Source organism: Danio aesculapii, chromosome 17 (assembly GCF_903798145.1).
Source record: "Danio aesculapii chromosome 17, fDanAes4.1, whole genome shotgun sequence".
Classification (NCBI taxonomy): Eukaryota; Metazoa; Chordata; class Actinopteri; order Cypriniformes; family Danionidae; genus Danio; species Danio aesculapii.
This window is the reverse complement of record NC_079451.1, coordinates 15,114,253-15,135,121: the sequence shown is the minus strand read 5'-3', so window position 1 is coordinate 15,135,121 and position 20,869 is coordinate 15,114,253.

Here is a 20,869-nt window from a genome sequence, read left to right as displayed (position 1 = left end):
CAAGAATTATGTAGCCTGAGGTACGTCTGGGTACGTGTCATCTTTAAAATGAATGCGGCCATGGCGGCTTTTCTTTTTCTCGACTGCTTTTGAAAACACTATTGGTTGGGTTTAGGGGTTTCAGTCAATCAGTTAACAGCAAGCTGGTCTGAAAAGTGTATATTGCGCCCTCTGGTGGATTTAGACAAGAAGAGGATGCACGAGAGAAATTTGAAATCATCAAAAAGTGTACACAGCAGCCTCTGGTGGATTTGCAAAAACTGCAAGCAGACGTTCCCCTGGTTACATATTTCATTGTCCATAGAAATGTAAACGTAGAGGGTACGTTTCTGCAATGAGCAACCCAGGCTCATTCTCAAAACGTACCGCATATACATTTCTAGAGAGCACCAAATACGTTCCAGGAGGTATTTTTTTGCAGTTTTTGTTTCCGTGAATCCACCAGAGGCCATTGTGTATGTTTTTAGTGTACGCAAATGCCAATTGCATCTGTAGTTCTCGTGTAAATCCACCAGAGGGCGGATTTCTCAAATTTCTCTCGTGCATCCTCTTCCTGTCTAAATCCACCAGAGGGCGCAATATACACTTTTCCGACCAGCTTGCTGTGTAAAGCACACTCAGAAATGTTTTTTGTTTTTTTTTCTAGAGATATGGATTGATTGTAAGCGTCTGGTGCAAATGTGCAAACTGGTCAGCCTGATCTCACGAGAAAACGTAAGTATTTGACATTTTGTCAGTTTAGTGGCTAATTCGTATGAATTTGTACGAGTTCAGTTGTACGAAATTGTACGAATTTAAAAAGGAAGCGTGGCACCTAAACCCAATCGTACTTAGGGGAAGAGCAAATCGTACTAAATTGTACGAATTAGATCGTACGAATTCATACGCTGTCGAATGACTGACTGACTCACCGATTGACTGACCCACGCTCCTCCTTCCCTAAACCCAACCAACAGTGTTTTACTGCTGACACCAATAGTGTCAGCAGCTCTGTGCACATGAACAAAACTGCCAATGTGATTGGTGGAGAAGGTTTGCAGCGCATCAAAGCATAAAAAAAAATGAGCATGAAGCATTTCTTTAAAAATAAGATTTTACACCTGGCATTTTGTGCGTTGGTGAGCACGATCACATTCACGCCCTTTATTTAGTCACAAGGTGTAAAACAACAACAAAAGACGCAAGCAAAAAGTTTCCTGGTGTGAACGGGCCTTTATGCTGAACTATGAGATTTTAAGCTGATTGATTTCTGTACTGTAAAGAAAACACGGCATGGAGGAGATTGATTGACAGTGGTCTACAGCCAATCAGGCTGCAGAACACAATGCTCTGTAAAAAAAAAGACATGTCAAACGGCACAAAACAAATCTGCCAAGCTGAAAAACTGAGGCCACGAAAGGTGAACCGCATTATGTTAAGGCACCACTCTATAGCCTTATTGTTTTGTTGTTGTTTTTTAAATAAACTTTCTCAATTTAACTTTATCATACTGTTTCTCTTTCAGTTTTTTTTTTCTTTTTATCCAGACCAGTAAGTTGTCCTTTTGTGTGTTATTATTGAGGGTTTTGCTCCTTCTTCCAACATAGGCTCATTCTGAAAACATAGCCTTATATAGATTTCTGGAGATTGCGAATTATCTAGCCAGAAGTACGTATGGCTGCATTCCATCTTTAAAATGAAGGCAATTGGTGTTTTTGAAAACACTATTGGTTGGGTTTAGGGAAGGAGGAGGGTGGGTCAGTTGATTGGTCAGTCAGTCAGTTATTCAGTCAGTCGACAGCGGCCTCTGGTGGATTTACGTGAGAACAGCAGGCAAAAATTGCACTCCCAAGAGAAATTTGAGATCTCAAAAAGCATACACAGTGGCCTCTGGTAGATTCGCGAAAAAAAAAGAAACTGCAAAAAACTTACCTTCTGGGATGTATTTGGCACTCTCCAGAAATGTATATAGTGGTACGTTTTCAGAATGGGCCTGGGTTGCCTTCTTCAGTCAACTTCAGGTACGTCAATCATACTCTAGTTCTTCATACATCCTGCCGTCCATTAATATAATATTAACCACCTTTATCCACTGACATAATATAAATATAAAAATAATTCTAAATCATGTACTCTTGGGGACAGCTGCTTAGTTCACCTTTAACCAGCTTAATTAAGCCTGCAACAAATTTACATTTTGTTGCCATATCTTCATTATTGCCAGACCATAGGTTTGCAACCTGCACAGCTTTGCAGTAAACTGTTTGACACTAGGCTTATTTCCATGTGAAAATATGTACTTGTGGCACATTTAGCCACAGGTAGTTGTCAAAACACTATACAGTATCTGAAAGGTTTGTGCATTCCATCCACGGTTTGTGTTAGTCTTGCATGGGTTCACAATAATGATATGTTTGCAAGGAACTGAAGCTTTTAAGAGCTTTCAAGAGATGCTTTAGCAGTGGTCTGTAAAATTGGAATAAAAAAGCAAGCTCGCTGCTCAGTGCCATAGTGTCAAATTTCAACAGCAAAAGTATGTTTTGTTTTTAAATATCACAGCATATTTTGAAGCATTAATACATCCTTGTTTTTTTGTAGAGCGATTTTATGAAATAGCCAAAATTACAGTGTGCTGCTAGGAAAATCTCAAAACTCTGCAGTTAGATTTTCGATTTACACAACAACCATGGAGGCATTTTTCATCTTGAGAAAGAAAACACCTCCTTCCCTTTTAAAGAGGGATGTCTTTGCAATTTGAGTAGTACATTTATCTCCACCAAATGTGCCAGTTCTCTTTTCATTGCGTGCTTTGTAAATGTCACGGAAGTCACAGAGTGAAAAAATACGGCTTTGAGTCTCTATTGTGTTTATTTATGAATTTCTTGTGAATTGGCCCTTTATAGAAACTGAATGCGTGGAGTTTGTTTGATATGGTAAAGCAGAGAACAAATCGAATGGAAAAGGGGCTTCAATTCCTTTATGTTGATTGTTTTTGTCTCCTAGAATGTTTTTATTTGCTTCTTTATTTTTTGATATATATATTCCTAATGCAGTTTTACATAAACAAGAAACACCGTATACAGTTTATTACAGTTTATTCATTGATGGGTTCAATGAATGTCAGACAAAGTTCAATAGATTAAATGCACACAGACTTTTAATTTTCAGCCAGGCAGCCCAAGGGCTTCCGGTGGACTGTCTTTCCATTACAAAATTGTCATGTTTAAGATCTGGTTTCTTTAAAAATCTGTGATCTTCACTGGCTGTTAGATATCCGATATGAAGTGGGTCTTAGATCAGATAAGAATCACTGCATTAAACTCCATTTCCCCCCACCATGTCTTTAAAATATTTTCAGTGGAATTTCTGCGCTAGCCTGTTGATACTGATGACGCTAGTCGTTACAACAGTTTTTATCTCGTTTTACGTTTGAACAACTAAATGAATGCTTAAGTCTATTAAACTGAATGCAGTGTAATTACATTACAACATCAATGCTGTAAAAACAACCTTGTATAATTTAAATTAGTCACATTAAGCTTTCACCAGAAATTTATTGTTGGCTTTAAAACTCTAGCTGTGCATAAAGCCCATTGTTTCTGAGAGATTTGAAGAAAAGTGTTAATCAAATTCTATTCTACACTGTAAAAAGTCATTCTGTGGCCTTGTAGATTTCTGTCACGATCACCAGTGATCCACTCCTGACAGATCGCTGGTGAACTACAAATGTCATGCTTAGGAACTACAAATCCTATCAGGCCATGTCAAACACACCAGTTGCTCATCATGGCTGATGAGACACACACAGCTGAGACTTGTGATCACTGATCATTCGGACTATTTATACACCACACATACACTAGTTTAGCATGGAGTTTTTGATTAGATTAGATTCAACTTTATTGTCATTATACAAGTACAAGTACAAGGCAATGAAATGTAGTTTCGGTCTAACCAGCAGTGCAATAGCAGCAAGTGCAGGATACAGGTATAAGTTATAAAGTGCAGTTATAGAAAAACTATGGTGATCTTTACAGCTGGATGCACTATGAACATTATATACAGGTGTATTAGCTATGAACAGATTTACAATAAATGAATGTTGATGTACGTTTGTATTTCTTTGCTTTGCCTGGTTTTTGACCTTAGCCTTGTTTGTTGTTTGATCCTTTTTGCCACCTATTATATTTTTGGATTCCCCTTTTTGTACCAGCCACTTCTGTTTGTCCCTGTTTTGCTTAAATACAATCTTATTTTACCTGCACTTGGATCCTCGTCTCTGTTGTTCCTTGCTTTGATCTCCACACGTGACAGATTTCATTAAATTGAATATGAACACTTTATTTAACCTAATTAATTTCCTGATTTTAGGGCATTTGCTTTGAAATTCTACTTAAAATGTCTGTCTATCTATTTTATTAATCTATTTTATTAAAAGAATTTAGCTATTATTTTTGAATAATTTCAAAAAGCGAAAATATTGATTAAATTCAACGTGTCTAAAATGAGCATTTTTAACTTAGCTCTAAACTATTTCAAAGACGGGGGCAAATGTCAGTATGTCTAGCTGAGGAAAGGCTGCTCTCCCTGGATACACGAGAGATGAGTGCCCATCATGACCTGGAGGTGAACATCTCCACAATTTTCAGAGGCCATTTTAAAATCCATCTTTATCAATAAACCGTAGATTTGAGATCTAAACAACTACGTTCTTGCATGAACAACTATTAAAACTTTATTTCATGATACATTATGAGCATTGGTGTAGTCCTAAAATAAAAGGTGGTGTACCATTACCCACCTAACCCAAATTTTAAATGTAGGCAAAGAAACGACGAAAGTCAATGTTTATTTGATTTATTAGCAATACACACACACACACACACACACACATATGTATATATATATATATATATATATATATATATATACACACATAACATCAGTTACCTGTAACTATTGACTTCCACAGAAGGAAAACCAATACTTTGTAAGTTAATGGTTTCTTTAAAACATTCTTTCTTCTTTTCTGTTAAACATATCAAAAAAAAGATAAACTGTTTTGGAACAAGTAAATTAGGTTGAGTAAATAATGACAATTAAAATATTTTGGGGTGATCCATCTATTTAAAAAGGAATAATATTTTAAAAAATTTGTAATCCTATTCAATGATTTGTGCTTAGCTAATAGTGCCCCCAGCAGACCCGGAGATTGGCTGAGTGTATTAAGCTGTGGTAAAACCCAACTGTTTATTTCTAGGGGACTTGTAAAATAAAATAAAAAACATTTGGTGTACAGTTAAAGGGGACGTGAATACATATAAATTAGGAACGTTTAATCAGCAAAACAAGTGAGTATACCCAGGTTATACATAATTTATGATCCTCAGAAGTCGTAATACCAAAACAGCTTGTGGAAAAAAGTAGGCATACTGAGTAAACGTGTGTATAGCCCCCAACTACACCACTGATTAAGAGCAATATTTGATTATTGTATGAGTTTTCACCTCCGCCATTACCCCCATTAACCCACCTTATATTTACCAGACTCGGGCAAACTCCGCTTTTGCTTTCAAAAGCTTTGGCCCAAGGTGTCCGATCAGGCCCCGAAAATGACTGTGGAATCGCGACTGGCCCTGGCTTGCATTGGTGCAAGAGTGGAAACACGGCTCTTGACTACATTTTCACAGTGTCTTCCTGGGTTTGATCTATGCATTTTACAAGTGACTGCTGTGTCCTCTTTGTTTGAATCTGCATTATTCTGGCAAAAATACCTTTTGACGTATTAAAAAAATAAATAAATTGCCTTGGATGTGGATACTTAAACTGTCAAACAAAAAGTAATCACATAAATTTCACTTTAAGTTTATTGTTTTTAAACAATATTGTTTATTCTTTAATGTCCAGTAGTTTGAAACTATGCTGTTTAAAAAAAGATTAACAAATTTATTTTTAATATTTTCAGTTTGGTTAAATGCACGCTTTTTTATTGTGTATCATATGACGTATTGTTTATTATGAGATTGTTGTTAATCTGTTTTGTGGTTCCAGGCTGCTGAACAGGCTCCACTAATTTGAGCTAAATTTAATACAATTTTACTCAATCCATACTTGTTGAATTTAATTAATAACATTGCTTGTAATCTGTTACCTCAATTTTATTGTGTAAATATAGGATATTATTTTTTACAGCTGAACAGGCTCCACAAATTTTAAGTTAAATCAGTATAAAACTATTGAGTAGTTTTCCTTAACATTGTGTTGATTTTTCTGTTCAATTACATTAATATTTTTGTTTAAAATGTGTTTATTTTTTAATTATTGTTTGCAGTTACTAATTTTAAATGACTAATTTTAAATAAGCTAATTTTAATTAATTGTTAATCAATGCATATTTGAATTTAATTAATAATATTGCTTGTAATCTGTTACCTCAATTTTATTGAGTAAATATATAGTATTATTTTTACAGTGTACTTTTCAGACTTTCAGAAATTATCTATCTGAAAAATTACCTATCTAAAAACCTCTAAAATTGCCTTGCAGTGCGTATACATGCCTCTTAAAGGAATTTTGAATCCAACAGATATCGGTCTGACATTAGGTAACTTTGCAGTTATGTCAACTTAATCTCCAGACCCTAATCTAATAGTCCACCAATACTGTACGGTTAGTCTAATGAGGGTTAACCCTAACCTAACTCTCTACTAATGCTCTAATGAGAGTTAGTTGGCATAAGTTACTTATGTTCACATGATACCTCCTATACACGCACAGACGAATCATGCAACTTCCTTCTAGGTAAGCTTTATTAAAAAAAAAAAAAAGCTTACTTGCCATTCTGGATTATTTGAAGATATAGAACAGAGAGTGACAACTGATATATTAATATGATTTTATATATTAATATCATCAGCAACTGCATCAAATTTTCTTAATGCACAGATGTAATTACATGAAGGTATTAAATCAATCGTGAGTACAATTAAAATACAACATGTATTTACACTATAAGGGCACTGTAACAAATTATTAATTTCAGTGAAAGTTCATATTAGCTAAGACCAACTCATATAAAATGAGACCATATAATAATAACTAGAAAAGTAAAGTTGGTAGACAAACTTTATGGTGGCTTGAGAAAGCCTAGTCTGAAGTAGTTTTGAAGTTTAAAAAAATGAAGTGGTTTATAAGAGGTTTAGCATGTTTCTAGTTAGGCAGTTGATAGGGAGTTCTGGGTGGTTGCTGGGGTGTGGCTAAGTGGTTGCTAGGGTGTTTTGACTGATTGTAAAGGCATTGCTAGGTGGTTGCTAAGGTGTTCTAAGTAGTTTCTAGGCAGTTACTAACATAAATTAGCATGGTTCTAGTATGAATTAGCATGTTTCCTGCACAAATTAGCATGTTGTTAGCATGAATTTAGTATGAATTAGCATGTTTCTAGTATGGGTTAGTATATTGTTAGCATGAATTGGTACGCTGTTAGTATGTCCAATGTAAAGTCAATGGCAGTTTTTTTTTACAATGGAAGTCTATGGGACAATTTCTAGGGGGCTGTAAATGGTTGCTAGGGTGTGGCTAGTAAGTTGAAAGGTCATCAGTGATTGGCAGATTTGTAGTCTGAGATAAATGAGCCCAACCTTAATGCTGTGTTCACACCAGACGCAGCTCGCATGGATAAATCACACTATTCACGCATAAATAGACGTGTGAACATTTTGAGTTTACTCGCTTCATTCACGCGTCAAATTGACTTCATTCGCGTGTCAAATTCACTGAGCAATAGACGCGGATTCGCGTCATGGGCTGGTCGTCTGTCTGCCCGGTGACTGTAGCTTCATTGATAAATGGCTAACATGGATTTTATTAAGAAAAAAACTGTGTTTATGTGCTTTATGGAGGCTGAAAAACAGTGTCAGTATTTTTGGAGCCGTGTCTGAGTTCACTGGATCCTTACAGAGGGTCACCCAGCTCTGTGAGTTCATAAACTCCTCCAGAAACTTAACCTGGATGATGGAAGCTTTCAGCGGTATTTCCAACTGAGCCGAGCCAAGTTTGATCAACTGTTGTCCGGTGTTGGCATGAGGATTTCCCCCCGGGACACCAACAACAGGCGCTATGTCATAAGCACGCCCCTACAAGAGAAAGCTCCAGATTGGTTAATGCAGCGCGAATGTCCGCTAAAGTTCAGATTTTTTCAACTTCAGTGATTCACGCGAAACGTGCGCTAAGTGCGTCAATCCCGCAAAACACTCAACTTGCGCTCCATCATTCTCAAATGATAAAATTATAAATGATAAATTATAAAATATCAAACTGCATCATTCGCGCCACCTCATTCGTGGGTATCCTGCAGTAGGATGTATATTGTGTTTTGCATTGTCTTAACATGTAAATTACTTGCGCTTGACGCTACTTCCGCGTCTGGTGTGAATGCAGCATAAGTCTGTATGACAGTCTGGAACAAAGGTACGAGGTCACAAAGTTTGGTTCAATGTTAAGTCAATGGAACTTTTCCGAATTTTCGGATCAGTTGGAAAAGATATAGCAACTTAACTCAGCGTAGTTTGGAGGTTTGGATTTAGTTTGGTGGTTGTAGTATATGAACAGTCTAGGAGGAGATGCGGAAGAAGAAAAAATAAGTTTATGTAGTATAACAGTATGTTGGCTTTCTCAAGCCACCATAATAATAATAATAATAATAATAATAATAATTATTATTATTATTATTATTATTATTATTATTATTATTATTATTATTATTACCTCCTTTAGGCCATTAGAAACTATTTTGTTGGTACAAGAAGACTTTACATCTAAAAAATAGTTGGTCACACTTTATTTTGATGGTCCATTTGTTGAATTTAAGTTACATTGCATCTACATGCAAACTAATTCTCATTCGACTGTAAGTAGACTGTTAGGTTGGGGTTAGGGTTAGTGTAAGTTGACATTTTACTTGCAAAGTTTCTTATAGTCAGTTAAATGTCAGTATCAACAGATATTTAGCAGACAGTCTTCTAATACTCAAATGTACCATCAAAATACAGTGTTACCAAATAGTCAAACTGTATTCTTTCCAAATGGCTAATAATCTTATGGAAGTCACGGAACAGAGTTTTGTTGTTGTTGATTCTGTTGTAATAATTCTGTTTATTTTGATGTCTATTAATATACTTTGTTGTACAAATAGCTGCAAGTACAAACTACATTTTCAAATACTTTATACTTAGAAACTATGAATATTTAGAGACAAGGATTCTTTCCCACATAATGTTCCTCTTTTTCCTAGAATGCTAAAAATAAGTACTGTCTATAATACCGTAGCTTTTTGTTTTATTTATTTATTTCAACAGCTAAAACCTGCAGTGGCAAGAGGCGATAATCAGGGTCAGGCTATGCCAGTTGACAGCAATTTGAAAGCAAAAGAAATGCAACTAATAATGCAGCCGCAATTCTTGCTGATCTGGAATCTGTTTGGTTGGAGGCAATTCCTCTGGGGGGGCACATATTGTATCTGATATGAGGTGCGTAGGTGCAGTCTGCTTCTCAGGGACACAACAGAGGGGATACGGGTAGGGAGCAGAAAGGTTGCCAGAAGTCTTTCAGGAACATATGGCGCCTCCAACACGGCTCCTTGACACCTTTCAAGCTGCAGCTGTTTTGAGAGGTTCTCAGCTTTTATTTACTGTTTAACACTACCCACTATTGGCACAAGGCAATACAGAACCAGTGTTTTATTTAGTTAACAGTATCAGATCATCAAGCATTTTGAAAAATAAAAATAATAGTATAATAGTATTTAAAAAAAAATCTGAAAACCTGTATTCAGCCTAAAGTGCAAGTTAAGTTAGGGCAATCAGGCAATTCATTATACAACAATGGTTTGTTCTGTAGCCAATTGAAAAAGTAATATATTGCTTAAAGGTGCTGTATAAGTTTTTCACTCTAAAGCATAAAAATACCACAATATGTTTGCAGATATTTAACAAACATGTAAACATGTTTATCTGACAAACAATGCTAAAGTCAGATATTCTGCTTTGAACGTGTGTTTTGTGCCAGGGTCCCTTTAACCCGCCAAATGCCAATTTAGCCAATTATATTTCAGCACCTCCAGTTTGCTTTGGTGGAAAATCACATATGTGATTTATTCACGACCAAAAATGCAACCTTCGGTGGACAGTAGCAGTCTTTGAAATGGATTCAGAGTTCCACAAGGTGGCTATTAAATAAAAAAAAATTGCATAAACACTACAAACTTCAACATTAGGTGAGCAAGTTACATTGTAACTCTGTGTCCTGACGACACGCTACGTGACGAGATTTGCAGTAATAAGTAATTGGGCTGTTTGCACCAGACAAAACAAGACAGAAATTTAAATACTGCCATTCAGAAGCACAGAATACGTGCACTCACTGCACTCCAACAAAATGCTAAGATTTACAGTCCATTTAATACATATTAAACCTCTTTAACATCATTAAATGTACATGCTGAATCACTGATATGTGTTGGCTTGCACTGAGTCACGGTTCTAAAGTTAATTTTCAAACCGTTTATTTTATTTTCCACATCTGAGGTAAAATGTCTGCTGCTGCTTTCAGCAACATAGCAATGAATGTCTGGTAAAAAGGCATTCAAACCCACATTATTAGCGTTTAATACTGAATAAAGCACATAAGTGGGTACCTGAGGTGATCGTTGTCAGTTTTCTGTTGTTCAGCAGCAAGAAATAGAAGCTGTTTCTAAAATATAAATTCCAGGCGTTGGTTATAAAACTTATTGTAATATTCCTTCTATTTTATGCCATTGCTTTTATTTAGAACACAATTTAAATCAGCCTTTGTTGGTGTCATCCATCTGGCAACCTGCTCTTGTGCAATACCTAGTTCAGCCACTGGGTGTAATTTTTTATTATTATTAAAAACTGCTTTTAATCTTGCCAAAATAATACAAATAAGACTTTCTCCAGAAGAATAGTTATAGAAAATACTGTGGAAAAATTCCTTCCTCTGTTAAACATAATTTGGGAAATACTTTAAATAGGAAATCACTTAGAAAAATCACTTGGGAAATAAGAAATCATAAATTTGGAATTCAGCTGTATATATTACTTTGGTTGTTACTGACATGTTGTAAAAGTAAACATCAGCTTTATTATGATGCATAAAAATAAAACTAATAGTTTGTAACATCAAGCAGCACAATCAGTTGTTTTATTTAAGTCTTGAGACAATAAAATTTCATTGACTGCACCTGCTCGTACATGAAGGAATAAAGTCTATAACATCTTTAGAAATGTTTTGAAGAGTAGTTTTAAGTTCATTGCTCTACATCTGCTCCCTGGTGAAGCACACATCTGTGTCCTCAAGATAATATAGATGAATGAAGGATCCATCTGTCACTGAGCTGCTATTGTTACTACTAATGTTTGGGGGAGGTTCATTTATTTCGAATTGTGTTCAAAACTGACTGGAACTCCCTCTGCATTAAACGACTAGCGTGTGTGTTCTGGATCATCACTTTTTCACACATGGCTATGTAGATTTTATTTTTTTTCCTTAATAATAAAAGACCATTTAAAACCTGCATGATGCATTTGTGTTTTCTTTCATTAATATTTACATATATTTGTTTCATGTCTGCCGCTTCAAAATTAACAGAAACATGAAGCACTGGGGATTTGTTATTATTATTAATTTGTTATTATTATTGTTGTTGTACTGTACACGTATTGAATCTTGGCACCAAAAAAAGGTATGTACCGAACCGTGACTTCAGTGTAACATTACACCCCTAATATATATTAGAACTGACTAGATGTCCAGTTCATAACAGCAAGTGCAGCAGACAACACTTTTTTCACCTCGCACTTAAGTGAAGTTTATTTATAAACTAGTTTTGAGAGGATCACATGCTAATGATTGCTTGCAGCCGGTCCCACATTATCCAATTTTCAATTCACCAATCAGACGATTCCTAAGCCACCATTAATGCCCTATGTTCCATACTACAGCTATCTTCGTTTTGAAGAATCCCCCACTTCCACCCCTACTCCTCCTTCTTTTCCTACTCTCAGAAATAAAGGTAGGTGATCTGTCAATGGGGTGGTACCTTTTCAAAAGGTACAAATTTGTACCTAAAAGGTCCATATTAGTACCTCAGGGGTACATATTAATACCTACAATGTACAAAAGTGTTCCTCTTAAAATGTTTAGGTACTAATATGTACTTTTAGGGTCCCAATATGATCCCTTCAAGTCCAAATGTGTATCTTTTGAAAAGGTACAACCCCAGTGACAGCTCACGTACCTTTATTTCTGAGAGTGTAGATGGGTGACACGGTGGCCCAGTGGTTAGCACTGTTGCCTCACAGCAAAAAAAATCACTGGTTCTAGTACTTACCAAGCCAGCTGACATTTCTGTGTGGAGTTTACACATTCTCTTCGTGCTCACGTGGGTTTCCCCCGGGTTCACCGGTTTCCTCCCACCATCCAAAAACATGCAACTTAAGTTAATTGACTAATCCAAATCGGCACCATAGACATGCTCCTAGTAAGTAGTTATCTCTTAAGAGCAATCACTATCTGTTCATTAGCTACTACAGCAGGGGAGTTCTCGAGATCTACCTGAGCTCGAACTCCCCTCTCGCCTTGCAAATGGGAGGGAGCCCTGGGCTCGAGGATCTTATGAGCAGGGCTCTCTCCTGGGACAGCATGCCAAACAAGCTTTATAATCAATCATCAGCTAAGTGTGAACTCTTGAAATGGCACTCATTAACGTCAGTAACACAGCAGTGGACCAATCAGAAAAAAAAAAACTCAGGCGGGGCAAGAGTTGCTCTGGAGCTTCTATGTACTAAAGTGACATGACAACGGTAACATGTAACACTAAATATATACACTGTACACTTTCACAGCTAAGATTATTTCATTGTGTCTCTTTTCACACCACCTTCTCCCTCAACACTGATCTAAATAAACAAGCCTTTGGCTTATTTTAAAAGCTAAATAGCTGAGAAGATCAGTGAACAAATAATTTACAAATCAGTTAAGTTTCAAAAACATTGAATGAATGCCATAAACATTGATTTTATAGATACTTACATTTATACTATTTTAAAAGAAATTATTTCTAATGTTTTGTTTACAGATTTGTAACTCCCATTTAATTACTGATTATTAAAAAGCTAATCTAAAGTACATAATAAAACAAAATTATAGAAAATGAAGGTTTATGTTTGGCAAAGTAAAATACCAAAACAATTAATGAGTAGTAATACTTATAAAGCCATTTAATCATTGCAAAACCCAAATAGAAAATGTACAACTGTATTATTCTGAGCTACAGAAGCTTCTGAACATGAGTCTACATGCATTGTTAATGAATTTAAATGTATTAGCAATCAATTATTTAAATTGTTCACCTTTCTATTTTTAATAAAGATACATTTTGATTTCACTACCACTAAGGCCATCATGGGAGAATTAAAAATAGCATTCGTGTTTTGTCCAAATACGTTATCCTGATGGCTCCTTGCAGATAGAAACATATATAGTGTTTTCCATGTCATGTATACTTTATGTATTACCAGGTTTTTGAGTCCTAAAGAATGCCCAAAGATACAATTGCCCAGGAGGATGATTCAAAAGCATTGTTTTTGAGGAAAGCTTTGGGAGGAAATGGCCCCAAAGATCACTATATTGTTGATTTAATGTTTTAAATGATCATTTTTTTTGTATGATTTACACATCTGTGCAGAAACGTTCAGCATGTTTATAAATTAATAACATTGAGCCTAAATTAAATCTATTCATCCTATAAAGCAATTGGGTACTTTAAGAAAACACTGATTAAACTGCTCAATGCTTATTATATTTACAAGACATTTATAAACTTGTAAGGCTCTGCCTTAGTGATTTTCAATACGCAGACTGCAGTCTCTGAAATTAAATAAAAATAACTTAATTTGAGTTTTAAAGTTGAAGAAAAGTCTTAGCAGGGTCAGGTATAATTATTTAGTTTTGATTAGCTGAAACTGACTGCTAGCACGCTGTGAGACAATACATTTTTGCTATTATTGGTCACACATATTGACTAAATTCAGGGTTCATACACATTTTCACTACTAACATTTTAGGACTTTCCCATGACTCTTCCAGAACTTTCAGGAAAATGTTCATGACCTAATGTTTCATGTAATGTTTACATACATGTATCAATAAGAAAAACAAATGTACGTTCACATTTATTACAGCATATATAAAAAGGTTATGTAGTTTGTTTATTTATATGTAAAATTGTTTTTAGAAAGTATATTTTTCAAAATGTTGGTTTGTGTTTTCATAAGACTATTAAGAACAGTCCAAATTAGCACCCACAGTATCTTACCCATGTAGTAAAAGATTGTTTCTTTACACCACACTCAAAATGTAGCTTTAATTATGATGGATTTGAGTGAAAGAGAGAACTTACGAGTTGCTTTTTTACCCCACACAGAGAATGTCACGTGAAGAGATGAACTGCGCAATTGTTTTTACAATTTACCCAATATTATCATCTCAAATAAAAGTAATTTTAAAACAAATTTCCATGACTTTTCCAAAACATCTTGGGTTTATTTGTTTTTCCAAAACTTGTCCAGGCCTGGAAAAAGGCTTGTCAAAATTCTGTGACTTTTCCAGGTTTTCCAGAAATGTATGAACCCTGTTAATTATGGACAAAAATAATCAGGGTTACTTACACTCAATGTATTAAGATTTAATGTCCATTTACACATCCAGTAGCTTTAGTATTAAATTTGAATAGTTTGTGCTGCCAACCAACCCTTGGTGCACACCAAATACCGTAGTGAACTGAACCCTCCTAAAATGCCCTTTTCCACTTTCAAGCTAACTCTAATGTGTTTCTACTGAAATATAACATAACACAGACCATATAAATGTAACTCTTGTGTACTGTTCAAATTTACTACCCTTTCATTATGTTCATGCCTGTTTTTGCCCATTGACTTCCATTATAATCACATTTTCTGATTGCAAAACCATGATACCATATAATCCTGCATTCATAATTGTTGATGGTTTTCCCTGTTGATAAGAGGTAAAATGTGTCATTTTTACTGTTGATCATCAGTTGGTACCATTAACTCTTTAGATAGACCTGTGCAAAAAAAAAAAAAAAAAAAAAAAAAGTTTCTGACATTTATATGGTGTTCTACAGAGTAAAACAGCAAATTATAGAGTACAAATTGTGCCTTTTCCTAACAGAGCAAACCAGCAACAATCAAGAATGCATAACTACGAATGCAGTCACTGCTTTGCAATAAAAAATGTGATTATAATGGAAGTCAATAGGGCAAAAACAACCACAAACATAAAAGAGTGGTACATTTGCCCAGTGTTGTCAAAATTGTCAAAGCATTTTCTTAAAATATGTGTCAAAATAAGATTTGTCACCAAAAATGATACCATTTGCTGAAACACAGAAAGCTGTGGCCAAATTAAGTCTCAAAATCACACCAGAGTAGATAAAAACATCCTCAACAGCACACAGGGTTAAACAAACATAAAGCAGGATGCATTGTGACAAGATGTGACCAAAATATGTGTTGTTTAGCAACAGATCTCAAAAGAGATTTCCTTTTGGCAGATAGAGACACGGATGAAAAAAGCAGTTGAAATATTTAGCACTAAGGTTTATCCAATTGATTCCGCTAATATTTAATGTGCATGAGGAAAAATCTTTATATATATTTAGAGCTACTGCAAAATGAATGAACATCACATATTGATCTTCTCCTGCAAAGTTTAAAGGGATAGTTCACCCAAAAAATGAAAATAACCTCATCGTTTATTCACTCTCATGCGGTTTTGAACTTTTATGAGTTTATTTCATCTGTCAAACGCAAAATAAGATATTTAGAAGAATGCTGGGTGATGGGACCCATCAACTTCCACAGTAGGGGGAAAAATACTCCGGACATCAATGTGTCTCAGCTACTAGCTTTTTTTTAAAATGTCTTCTTTTGTGTTCAACAGAAGAAACTCAAATCGAGCTATTTTGGTGGTTCTTTCCACTGTGTCAACCCCTAATAAATAAAGAACTAAGCCGAAGGAAAGCTAATGAATGAATAGTAGCCATTTTAAATTGAACTGAAAGCAGGTTTTGACTGCAAATTGCACAATTTTATTGACAAAAGAATGAACATACCACATAAAAAAGGGCAAATTATATATGGGCAAGGTATGTTTTCCTGGAAATCCATGGCAGTAATCCCCCCCCCCCACCACCACAGTCTGTGCATGTTTGTCTATGTGTAAATAAGTCTAAATGAAGATTAGTCACAGTGAGTTGTGATGGGCCAGCCAGTTTCAGGCAGTTCTAAGTCCCGGTCCATTCTTTACTGTGTGTCTATTGACATTCAAATAAATAATTTGGAGGATACTCTCATGGGAAGCATTTGTTGGTGTATTGACTAAATATCCACACTGAAGCTATCTGCAAGGAGCCATCAGGATAGCTTATTTGGACACAGCACAAACACGAATGCTTAATTTAATTATCCCATGGATGGCCTTGGTGGTGGTGGAATCTAAAATATTTCTTCATTAAAAATAGAAATGTGAACATTTTAAATAATTGATTACTAACACATCTAAACTCATTCACAATGCATGCAGACTCATGTTTCAGAGAATGGATGCAAAGTGACCCAAATAGCTCAGATTGTACACTTTCAATTTGGGGTTTGCAACAGTTTAACTGGTTATACTGTAAGTATTACTACACATTTTTTGTAAATTTTCTTTGACAAACAGAAAGTTTTATTATCTGAAACTGAACTGATTTGTAAAGCAAGCATTTGTTCCTCGATCTTCACGACCAAGCATTTGTTCCACGAGCTTCCTGACCATTTCACGACCACGTTTAAAAGAAGTTAAAGGCCTGTTTATTTAGATCAGCATTGAGGGGAAAGATTGTGTGAAGAGAGAGTAATCATAGCTGTGAAAGTCTACAGTATACAAATGCGTCGAACTGAATATAGCTCTATTCATGGCTAAATCATTCATAAGAGCAACTGCATGGTGCAAAACCTCTATAATTTGATCTAAAAAAACATACGCTAATGTATTTTTAGCAAATATCCCTGCCTGTATGTGTCCATAATGTTCATGTCTAGAATGCATTTGCAATTTACATTTATGAATGAATAATACAGTAAAAATATTTCCTTGAAAGAAATACTACAGTAGCTTCCTAACACATTTGGATTGCTTTGGATGTGAGATGGTAGATGGCATAGTGAATTTTAGATATACATTTCGAGCAATTAGGCAGTATTTGCAACATAGGCTACATACAAATAAAAAATTGTGTTGCTCCATCCTTTTTGCTTTCATCTTTAATTCTTGCCAAAGTCACTCCATCAAAAGAACTTAAAACAGTCCAAACAGTGGACCAAACCCTAACAAACAAACAAGGGAAACATTTATAAACATACACAAAAAATACTAATTAATTCAAACAAATAATTGTATTTGCACACTCTATCGATGAAGTTATAACTGCATACTCTTTCATTCATTCATTCATTCATTCATTCATTCATTCATTCATTCATTCAATATAACTTTATTTTGGCCCATGATACTTTGTGGAATATAGCTTTGTTAATGCGCCACAGGAAACTGCAGAGACCCAGCTGGATTTTGACATGTATCTCATTCATTGGCCGGGTTCCCAGTGAACTGCCCCACTGCTGCCTCCAGCACTGATATCACAGCTATAAATAATAAAGCATCCCACAGCTCTGGGAATACATGTATCTGAAACAATAAGAGTGCCGAGACTGCTCTTTGCCAGTACGAGATCAGTATATATTAATGAGACTGAACCTCGGAGCCTGCGATGATTATTTTTTTAAAGCTTGGCTTCTTATGGCATATTACTTCAAGAGGAATGGTTTTGATGACAGCTGTAAGTATGTGGTAGCATTGCAGAAAGGCTGAACTGAGTCCTAGCTCAGCTAAATAAACACATGTACATTCCCTAGTCATGCCATTATGCAAATTCACATAACAATACATTGATCTTAAACTAACCAAAATGTTTCTGGTTATTAGTCTTCTATAAAGTCTTTTTTAATACTGAAAATCAAGTTGGAAGTGAGCACAGCAGGGACTAACATTAATTTGTTGATGTACTGTTCCGGAAATAATTTTAACCTACAAATTAATTGGTGATCATTTAAGAGCTTCCGCATCTGAGCAAATGCTTAATTGAGGTTCAATGAATTATTGATTAAATGCTTAGTTTTATGATTAAAGCCCTGTAGAGTGTGTGTGCATGTGTGTTGTGTGTCCATGTGTGTGTATGCATACAAATAAATATTCCTCAATAGCCTGAAGTATCATATTTGAAACATTTTCACTTTTTCAGTTCTTCAGTGTATCAAGTATGCACAATCTAAAAGTATAAAAGAAGGTTACTGGTTCGAGTCCTGACTGGGCCAGATGGCATTTTGTGTGCAGTTAGCATGTTCTCCCTGCATTTACGTGTCCAAAAGTCCAAAGATATGTGCAATAGGTGAATTGGGTAAACCAAATATACCCCCTGATATATACGACCCCTAATAAATAAAGAACTAAGCCGAAGGAAAATGAATGAATGAAAATATTTTACCGAAATAAAAGTCACAAGCGCTATTATCTGAACACTCAGCTGTCACTGGGGCGATACCTTTATAAAAGATAAATTTTTTGTATCCAAAGGGTCCATATTGGTAACATAAAGTTGCATATTAGCACTTAAAATATGACAAGGTACATTATTGTACCTTTTAGGTACTAACATGCACCTTCAAGTTACAAATATGGACATTTCAAGAACAAAAATGTACCTTTTAAAAAGGTACCACCCCAGTGACAGATTTTAGACCTTAATTTCTGAGACATTTTTATAATTTGTGAATTATTTACATTATTTAAAACTTTTCATCACAGATATGGAAAAAAAATGTAAACTCCTAGAATGGCACAAAAAAAAATTACTTTTACTCATTTCCACAGATGATTACACACTAATTCAAAGTTTTTAAGTACTAATATGTACCATCAAGTTAAAAATATGGACGCTTCAAGAACAAAAAAAAAAAAAAACTTTTTGAAAAGGTACCACCCCAGTGACAGATTTTGTACCTGTACAGTATTTCTGAGAATGAAGGATGTATTTATAAATTGTGAATTATTTACATTACTTATAAAAAAATATCACTGATATTGACAAAAAAAACTTGTAAACTCTTAGAATGTAACATAAAAACTTACTTTTACAAATTTTCACAGTTAATTACACACTAATTTACAGTTTTCCATTCCTTTGACTGTAATTCTTATTTAAACTATACAAAAATGTGATCTTAAACGTTCCATTAAATTAAAATAAAGTTTTTTAGATGTTAGCATCAGTATTGTTCGTTTTTAAGATATCTATAAGCTAATGTGCTCCAAAACAGTGTCAGAATTCACATTTATGATATAAAACTGATTTATGTAAAGCTTGCAGTTAGTCAATTCTACCTAAATGGATCAATGGTTTTATTCACATCACCTCACATACTACAGATTCTCATCACATCATAACCGATAAAATGTTCTCTAGTATCTGACAGGCCCCGCCCTCTTCAAGACGCTTCTCGTTTGCTTTTTTATTTTACTACAAAAAAAATCTGTTGTTTTACTTTTTTTTTCTGCCAGACATTTACCATAAAATAACGGACATTAAATTACATGAATTTCCTTAAATTAAAATTTCTGGTAAATTTCTGTTTTTTTATTGTCTATACTTTTTATTGTCTTATTTTTCGATAAATTTCTGCAATTTAATGAACATTATTTTATGTTTTTTTTTTTCTCTCTTTTCTGGCATCCTAGTTGTTTTTTACAGTGTAGTTATGTTACCACCCAAAAATGGCAATTAAATGAATGTGCAAAATTGGAAAATTGCATAAAATATGTGTAAATAAAGTACAATGAGTCAAAGAAAGAGTTCAATGAGTCAAAGAAAACAAAATCATCACTTCCTGATTAACAGTAAAAATGTAATTTGCTGCGGTAGGAGAAGTTGTGTGAATCTTTTTTTTTATTTAATATATGCTGACATGCAATGAATGCGTGGTGCCATTTGAAGCCATGAGATCTTGAGTGCCAATTCTCTTGATTCTGGAGGTAATTTATAATATAATAACACTAATACTGAAAAGAGTTTTAGAATGACCAAAACAACATTTCAGAAGTTTTACAGTGTGCTCAGCCTGCTGGTTTGTCCATTCACACATGTTTATCATCACATGATCTCTTATAACAACAATCACTTGACATTTTTGATGCGCGTATGGGAATTTGTTCTGTAAAAGTGTTTCCATCGTAGTTTATACATTATAGATACATTTTTAATGTGATTTTTAAAAAATGAATGCATAAATAGGTCTATGGAAACATGAAATGAAATGGTGGCAGAGCAATGAAATAACGAAATGGTATCAGCTCTTTTTTTTAAGAGGAGGAGTTACGCTATGTCCTACTCTCTCTTTGTGTTTCGGTTGAGATTACATTAAACACTGAATAAAAATGCACGTTTTAAAGGATTTCACAGGACTTTTAAATTAGTTTAATACATTTTCAGGTATTTACTGAAGCCTTTTTACAGCTTGTCTTTTACACCTCCTGAATTATTAGCCCCCTTGTATGTATTTACAGTATATACACATATTTCCACAGTTTATGTATAATTAGTTTTTTCATTCGGTTTTTTTTTCTATTATAATTTCTATTATTTCATTCTATTAAAATCTGAAAAAATAAAGGGCTAATAATATTGACCTTAAAA